Here is a 9,222-nt window from a genome sequence, read left to right as displayed (position 1 = left end):
CTCGTGAGCATTCAGAGCTGCCACCTCCACCCCATGCAGGGCACTTCAGAGTGTAAAAGCACAGGTATGTGTATGGAACAAAGCAATAAAGGGGAACAGAACAGGTGGGGGAAGAAAAGGACTGCTACAAATGAAGGGCTTTGTCTGGGAGTTTGCTTCCTCACAGCCTGTGCCCTGGTGGCAACATGGTGTTAATCCAGATTTTTTTGTGATCTGAATGCTGGGATGAGGGTCAGCTACACAGTGCATGTGGGAACCCAGAACATCCCTCTGGCTCCCCTGGACAGCTTGAGACCCTGACAGGGGGCTCAGGAGCCTGGGCACAGAGCCCAGAACCCCTGTGCCTTTGATTTCTCTCCCTGGGAAAAACTACCACCCTTACATGAAGAATTACAAGTTACAAAAAATAAGTAGAGTGTAAGTTAGATTATTATAAGGTGAAAGAGTAGGTTTTTAAGATTGTTTACAATAAGGGTCTGGGGTCAAGATGGAGGAACCTGGGAGTGTTCTGTCCTTCTTTCTCCTTTTCCCTAGCATCCATCTTTTGGGTGATGTTGGCACTTTTAGATTGGTTTAGAGTAGAACCAGATTGTACAATATAAGGGATAGGTATTGGAAGATAATTGTAAATAATGTTTATGTAGTTTATATTATAAAAAGATAATCCCATCCCAGGGGTGGGCAGTGTGCCTGGGGCTGAGCTGCTGAACAGACCTGGGCTGGGCAGGGAAAGAACTTCTAGATTAGATAAAATAAACAACTCTGGGAAAAATAGAAGGCAACTCCTGACTCGGGCTGGAACACAGAGACTCTAAAACAACACAGGTGGTCAGCTCAGGTTCCAGAGACACCACTGACCACAGCTGGCGTCCCTGGGTGAGCCCCCAAAGGTGGGCAAGGACACCAGACGGAAGATCCAGCATGAACTACAGCCTGAGAAAGGCAGAGGGGTTTTGGGCTCTGTGCCCAGGCTCCTGAGCCCCCTGCCTGGTCTGGAGCCATCCAGGGAAGCCAGAGGGATGTCCTGGGCTCCCACAAGGGCACACAGCCAGGTGTGCAAGCACAGCAGAGCCGTTCTCACCCTGCAGTTACACACAGCCCAGGTTAGCCTCACACACAGGTGACTGTCCCAGGGCTGCACCCATGGTGTGAAGGGATGTTGATGTTCCACACACGTCCAGCACCATCCCAGCAGCCATCCCCTGCTCACCCCTCAGTGCCCAGGGCTCACACCAGGCAGGAGCTGAACCCCTGGCCCCAGCACAGGGTCCTTGCCCAAACCCACATCAAGGCATCCATGGCAGGGATGTTCCCCACCCTTCACACACCAGGGCAGGGGGTCCCAAAGAGCAATGCACAACCTGGACCTCAAACCTGGGCCAGTTCTCATCTTCTGAGAAGAACAGCTGTCAGTTCTGAGTTCTTAAGTGAGATTTGAAGGTGAAGGGCCCGAATATAACCAATATTTACCTTTGGCTGAGTTTGCAGATAGGTTGACACAAAACCTATGACCTGTACCCAACTCAAACTGCACCTTTCCTTTGAAATCTACTGTTCTGTTGATATTTCACCAGCAAGGCCCTCCTTTGAAGGAGGATAAATCCTCCCTCAGAAGCAGCACAGACATCCCTGCAGAAGCTGCAGCCCACAGGGACCCACATCACACAGGCATTGACTGACTGACCCTTCCTTCCCACGGGGGGATGCTCTGATGGCTGAGACACTCAGCAATGTTCACTTTGCACCCACATTTGTTTATTCCAGGCCTCAGATGTTTTATTGCAGACCTTCTTATAGCCTGCAATGTGAGAGTGACTCTGCTGTTCTGGCACTAATATTGTCAAATGGCACTAATTAAAACAAATCACTTATAAAACAGGCTGGATTCATCAACAATAAGTGAGGAGATATTTTTTTCTTTGCCTTTTTTTTTTTTTAAGGATTTTAATGAATAAACAGCAATTCCTATTCATTATTTATCTACTTCTGAATTTTAATGAATAGTTCCCAGCGCTCATTAACAAATCTCTGTATTTATGGAAAACTGGCACTTCATAAATATCAAATTGTGCTATTTTATGTGCTGGTTTTATATAAATATAGAAATTCTGTAATTATCACTCGAACTGATCATTAAAATTCAAAAGCAGATAAATAAGCCCAAGCTTCCTGCCTTATTATTCAGATAAAACCTCTTTATTTTCTTTACAGCATGGTTCCCTTTTCCCCCACATGTCACACCCTTTCCTGGGGTGGCACCCATCCCTGCTCACCTTGCAGGTGGCACCTTTCTGCTGTGTTGTCTGAGGCTTCTGCCCTGTGCCAGCAGCAGGAACTCTTTCTCCCAGCCTCTCTAGGTCGTGAGATTCCTGCTAGGCATTTTCATTCTACACTGATCTGTCCTTTTTTCCCCTCGACACTGTTATTGACTTTTGTATTATCACAGCATAAACCATTAGCCATTTTATGCAAATCCCTGGGTTGAATGAAATCCGTGTCAATCCATAAAATCAAATTCCAGCATGCTGAGCAACGTGTCTGGAGCTGCCTTTGTTCAGAGCTGCTGGGAGAAAACCCCCAGTGCCATCCAAACCAAAGTCAACCCTGCAGTCTGCTCTCCCCTTGATCCCACTCATCTCTGCAGAACGGAGCAGGTCATGTCCTGACCCCAGTGCGAGGGGGAACCTGAAGCACCACTGCTGCTATCTGGGCAGCTGTTCCAGTTTTACACCATTTCACTGCAGGTTAGTGCTTGAACCAGTGCTTGAATCCACGTGAAGAAAATGAGTGCTAACTTTACAAACATATCAGCCTGCTGCACTCCAGGGTGCTTCACTTGGGCCATGTGTGAAGATCCAGAGAGCACAGCTATGGTCAGTGGTGTCTCTGGAGCCTGAGCCGACCAGCTGTGTATGTTTTAGAGTCTCTGTGTTCCAGCCCCAGAACTGGAGAAAGAGTCAGGAGACTCTTCTGTTGTTTCCAGAAGTGTTTATTTTATCTAATCTAGAAGTTCTTTCCCTGCCCAGCCCAGGTCTGTTCAGCAGATCAGCCCCAGGCACATTGCCCACCCTGGGGTGGCATTATCTTTTTATATTAAAAACCACATAAACATTATTTACAATTATCTTTCAATACCTATCCCTTATATTGTACAGTCTGGTTCTACTCTAAACCAATCTAAAAGTGCCAACATCACCTAAAAGATGGATGCAGGAAGAAGGAGAAAGGACAGAACAGGCCCAGGTTCCTCCATCTTGACCCCAGACCCTTATTATAAACAATCTTCAAAAACCTACTCTTTCACCTTATAATAATCTAACTTACACTCTACTTATTTTTTGTGACTTGTAATTCTTCGTGTAAGGGTGGTAATTTTTCCCAGGGAGAGAAATCAAAGGCACAGGGGTTCTGGGCACTATGCCCAGGCTCCTGAGCCCCCTGCCTGGGTCTCGAGCCATCCAGGGAAGCCAGAGGGATGTTCTGGGTTCCCACACACAGCAACATCTTCTGGGTGTGTGGTGCTGCTCCCATCCCAAAGCACAAGGAGCTGAAGGAAGCAAGAGATGTGCCCAGAGGGTTCTGGCTCAGAGGAGTGCCACAGTGCCTGCTCAAGGGGAAAAGCAAAGATAGTTAAAAGGCAGACAAAACTATGACTCTTCAAAAGCAAAATCTCTATGAGCCTAAAACCCCCAGAGATTCTGCAGGGCAATGCAGCAGATGTGTTGTATTAATGGTTATTCCTTTAAAAAAATCAGTGCAATGAAAGCATTAAGGGTCAGGGAACTCTTGTGGTTCTTGACTGCATTAGGCCATGAAACTAAGGGCTGCCCAGGATCCACCTCTCTCTTTAGAGAAGTCTGTGTGCAATATTTTCCTCAGGTTTTTTTGGTTTGTTTCTTTTTTTTTTTTTTTACATTATGCCATGTCCTTGCCACAGTGCTGGAGATGTTTGTGACAATTGTTAAAAGAAGAGATGTGATTAGCAAATGGAAGAACCATAACTCCTTTTAATTAGAATTCTTGGTTTTTCTTTTATTTAAAAAATCCTCATCACCCTGATGTTCTGCATGTCCATGCACCTGTAATGAACCAGATTTTGGGTCTCAAAGACTGTGGCTCCCTCTGAACATCAGGTCATTTATCAGGTTGGCAACGGGAAAATTCTTTTCCAGTTTGCTGGCTAGGCTTAAGTGGTTTATAGCAGCTTAATCCAAAACTTCCCTTATGCCATAACTGGCATTTCTGTGCTCCCCAGAGCTAAATCAGACCAACACTCCTCCAAATTGCAGTCAACTGAGTCAACACTCCTTACACCACCTGTGTGTGGTGAGAAGAAATGACACTTTTATCCTTTTTTAGTTCATTTAACTGTAGAACAGTGAAGTTTAGACAAAGTGTTGAGTTTGATGTGTTTTAAGCCTACCTTGCCATCTTGACATTAAGGAAGACAGGTAGAGCACCAGCACTTCACCTCATTTCTGCTGCCAGTTCTCCTTTGCTTCACATAAACTTTGTCTTTTCTCTTACATGGAAACTGAACCCACTCTGGGGCAGGAGCGTGCTCAGTCTCTCTGGCAATGGCACCTCACAAAATGAGGCTGTGCTTCATCACTGCAGGCCCAGAAAGCAAGATGAGACAGGCAGGAGGATGGATTAGCTCTGGCCCTGCCCTGCAGCTGTTACAGACAGGCCTTGGGAGGATGCTCTGAAATCCCTGTGGACAAACCCCATCTCCCTGAATGCTGCCTTCCCCAACAAGGAATGCTGCAGTCAGCTGTTACCAAAGGCAAAAAAAAAAAAAAAAAAACCACCACAACTTTTTCTCTTACACTCTTGTTGTCTCTAGCACTTTTAAAGTCCAGTTCCACTTTTTCAGTCTGGCCCTTCTATTATTCCAAGTTTCTCCCCGGTGTTGGCCTGCTGTTCAGGGGCTGCAAGGAGCAGAGGGCTGAAGGTTTCATTAGAGGAAAGACTCCCAGTGCTGAGCATTGTGCATGGCTCAGGCTCAGTCATCCGTCCTCTCCCTCCTCCCCCTGCCACACTGGGGAGCTTCTCCTCCAGGACACATCCCCTTGGCATGTCATGTTGAGAGCCAGAAATTTCTGAAATATTTTGAATTTATTATCACAGTTGTAGCAACAGAAACATTTGACTTTTCTGTCTAAATCTATACAGGTTCTTTCTCTATTTTTTTTTTTTTTTTCAGGGCATGCCTACACAACAGTTTTACTGCCAAGCTCTTCAAAAGCCCAAGCAGAGAAAGAGCTGTTGGATTGTTCTGGCTGTAATTTCAGTGTATCTTTCAATTGCCCACTATAAGAGGGTCAGTCTTGTACTTTTTGACCACATTTCCCCTTCATCCAGGTTTGATGCTGACCTACTTTCCCATGCTACAATTCACTAATATTCCCTTCAGCATCCAGATAATAAAGTGAGAGGAAAAATCCAAATCCAACTTGCACTAAGCAATTATTTTCACGTCCATATATATTCACTGTGTCAGTGCCAGGGTTTTGTTAATGCACAACAGAGGATAATGAGATCACTTTCTAATTCTCCATCTTCTTCCATCTGAAGCTCTGGGAGCTCTGAGGAAAGACAAAAGCTGTCATGCTTTACAAGGATAGTGCTTCAAACTGCAGCACCTCACAGTGATTATAGCCATGTGTTTACAGGAAGGTGTAAAAAATGAGTGGATGGATGAATAAATAAATGAATTAAGCCCCTCATGTTAAAGAGTTGACACATTAAACAACATGTCAGGAAACTTGTTTCCCTTTGCAAATACTGTTCCTTTAACCTAAGTGCTCAGGTAAGCCCCAGACAAAGCAGAAGCACGGGTGGGGAGATGAAGCTGTGGAGGAGACACAGGGTTATCCTAAAGATAGAGCTGTACAAATGAAAACACAGCACTGAGAAACACGACACGGCACAAAATCTCTGTCCCTGGGGGAGAAGCTTTCTCCTGTCACTGATTGTGTGAGGTCCCAGCCTGATGCCCTCCCCAGGGCAGCATCCCCTGCATGTGCTGTGCTGGGAGAAAACTCCAAAGCTGTTCCAGGAGCTACAGAGGCAGCCTGGCCAGGCTCTGGGCCGGGACTGAGAGGCCAGGAGAGCCCATGGTGGCCAAGGCCAGGCTGACTCCACACCCATCCTATGCTGAGAATGTGCCCCAGACGTATCAAATACAGCACAGGGCAGGCTCAGACCCAACTGCTCTGAGCATCCTCTGAGTCTGCTGCCCAAGAGAGAACCTAGGGATGTTTCTTGCATGTGGGAGCACAATAAGAAGGACCTCAACAACCTCGGGAGTACATCACACACACAGTGCATGCTGTGCTGAGTTTTCCTGTTTTCCTGCCTTTTAGGGTTGCTGTATTCCAGAGCTAGCTGTGGTTTTCTCTCCACAATGATACACAACGCAGTATCCTCACCATCAGCTTCATGGAAATCTCTCCAAATTTCCCTTTCCAGCAGAAGATGTACAGTAATTTCACGATTACAAGCCGCACCATTTTGACTAAAATTTTGGTCCGAACCCGAAGTGCAGCTTATAATCAGCTGCGGCTTATACATGGACAAAGAACGAAAAGTTGCTGTTTTAGTTTGGAGGACAGGTGTCTGCTGAGAAAGGCAGGAGCTTCTCTTTGAAATGGAGAATGTAAACCTCCTCCCTCCAAATTATTATAATTTTGAAATCAAGGGGCTTTCAGGCAAAGATATGGGAATTAGGAATAACAGTTCTTTACTAGGGAAGTTAAAATAGAAATACAGTACTACAAAGAAACAAACTGCAAACCCTGACACAGTCAGAGTACAACCTGACACCCCATCAGGCAGGGTGTTGGTAGCAGTCCCATTCCATGGTGGCTGCATCCTCCTGCAGTGACAGATGTGATTCAGTTGGAGCAGTGCTCCTGTACAAGGTGCAGTTTCCCTCCGGAGCTCCAGTGGGGATGTGGAGAAATCCGGTTTTCCTCTGGAGTCCAGTGGAGAAAGGGCTCCCTCAGTGTCCCAAAACCTCTGTTTTTATCTTGGTAAGAAATGTTGGGCTCTTCCCCCTGGCTGGAGCAACTCCCAATGGGATGAAGTAATTTTATCAGTCCCACAGTGGGACTCAATGGCCATGAGCAGAAAATGACTGGCTGGAGGAAGGATGGGTTGTGAAAAGATAAAGAACAATGCCCTGCCTGGTTTCAATGGATGGCCCATTAGCAGAATATCTGCCACAGAGATAAGGATCACTGCCCCCACCCTCAACAGATGGTGATAGAATAGATACCTTTGATCACACTCTGGATTGTAACCCAAGACAGTTGCTGACACCCAGATGTGCGGTTTATAATCCGGTGCGGCTTAGAATCGTGAAATTACTGTACATGAGAATCTGGTTTTGCAGGACTCCAGTGTGACAAGCACATGGGCTAAAGGACATACTGGCCACATTCAGATTAAAGGATTTGGGAGTGCACATGATCTGGGCTGATTCTGATTTTAGATTGATTGATTTTAGATTTTAGTTTGCTTTTTCTCTGTGTGTTTAACCACCTAGTATAAGTAGCAGAGTGAACCTTGCCCATGAACTTTGTCATGCTTTCTCTTTTACACTGAACCTGCTTTTGTAAATACCTTTGCCAGTGATTCTTTAAGTGACCTAAAACACTCATTTGTGACCCAGCCCCCACCAGCAGCTTGCACACAGCTTTATGGTGGTTGACTTTCCACAGCCTGTAAATCCCTTTTGGAAAGACAGATTCCACTGTGAAAGTAATTTTTTTCCTGTCTGACATGATTGCCACGGGGGAGATCAAAGAGCTGGAGATTGCAAGTGACGGGCCATGCCAGTGAAACCTGGTTTCAGGATACTGTAAATAGTGGGTGCACCTTGGAAATCAGTTTTACCTCAGGAATGTAAACTGCAACCTGCCAGACTACCAGGCCAGGTACAGGAGGTGATGAGTAATTGGGGGAGTTGGCGTAAAATAGGTGTAACTGGAGGCAGAGGGGATCCAGCACCCCCAGCACACACACACCCACTGGATGGAGCTGATCCCAGGATGAATGCTGGCACCTCCCAGTGACCCCAGAGCCCTGACACGGCTCTGTGCATTTATCTGGACACACACACCCTTATGGAAAGAGATCAGCTGCATCTCGAGCCCTGCAACAGCTGTGCCAGGCAGGTACAGATCAGGTACAGATCAGGTACAGATCTCCATTGCATTTCTGAGGTTCCACTAGGCTGGAAGTGGATTAAGCTCTAAAAATGAACAAATCTGCCCAGACTGACAGACATGGCAGGAGGTGGAATGAGGGGCTGTCAGCTGCTGCTGAGTCACTTGGGCAGAAAAGCCTCCTCTGAAGTTTTATGTGTGGCTTTGTGGAGCTTACAGCTGCTTTCTCACCTCTCTTGTCAGGAGAAACTGAATAGTTCAACAATATTGTTAACCTTGTGCAAAGGAAAATACATCCTGCCTAAAGCACATTTTGCAGATCCAGGATATTTCACCATTTCTGTAAATTTGGAAATTTTGCTGTCTGGTCACATTTTCCTTCCTATCAACCTGGGCAGTGTGATTTGTTGCCCTAGAAGAAAATCACTATTATGTTAGCAGCACACAGCAGCAGCAGCAGCTCTAACACCTGACACAGCAGTGGTAAGTTCCTGACCTGACATTTCGAAGAGACTTTTCCTGACTCTGGTGTGCTTTGGAGTAAGCCCTACAGACCTTGCCCATGCTCTACCCCAGTAGTCTTCCTTGTGATCAGCACTTGACTCTTCATCTGCTGAGGCTCCTGGGGTCTCTTTATTCTTTCTGAACATTCAGCTCTCACAGTCAAATGTCAGCTACTCAAAAATAAGTGGTGGCTTGTGGTTAAGGAATGGGAAGAAGACAGCTTGGTTAATTCCCAGCTCGACCACAGATGTCCCAAGTGAGGTTGGCCAGATTGCTCAGAGTCTGGTTTATTCCAGAAGCACTCAATTCTACCCAGTGGAATTTTTATGTGCTTGGCCCTTAAAACCTCTATCAACACCCACAGCTGTAGGGCAGGGACATTCCTACCACCTCTCCCTCACTTCCTGGAAGCTGGAAGCTCAGTACCAGGCTCTGTGCTCTGAAATGTTTGCCCAGCACTGAGCACAGGGAGCTCCAGGGGCTCTAACAGAAGAAAGAGCTGAGGAACAAAGACCCTCCCTGCAACAGGGTCAGCAGAAAAACT

This window comes from Catharus ustulatus, chromosome 22 (assembly GCF_009819885.2).
Source record: "Catharus ustulatus isolate bCatUst1 chromosome 22, bCatUst1.pri.v2, whole genome shotgun sequence".
Classification (NCBI taxonomy): domain Eukaryota; kingdom Metazoa; phylum Chordata; class Aves; order Passeriformes; family Turdidae; genus Catharus; species Catharus ustulatus.
This window is presented reverse-complemented; position numbering follows the sequence as displayed.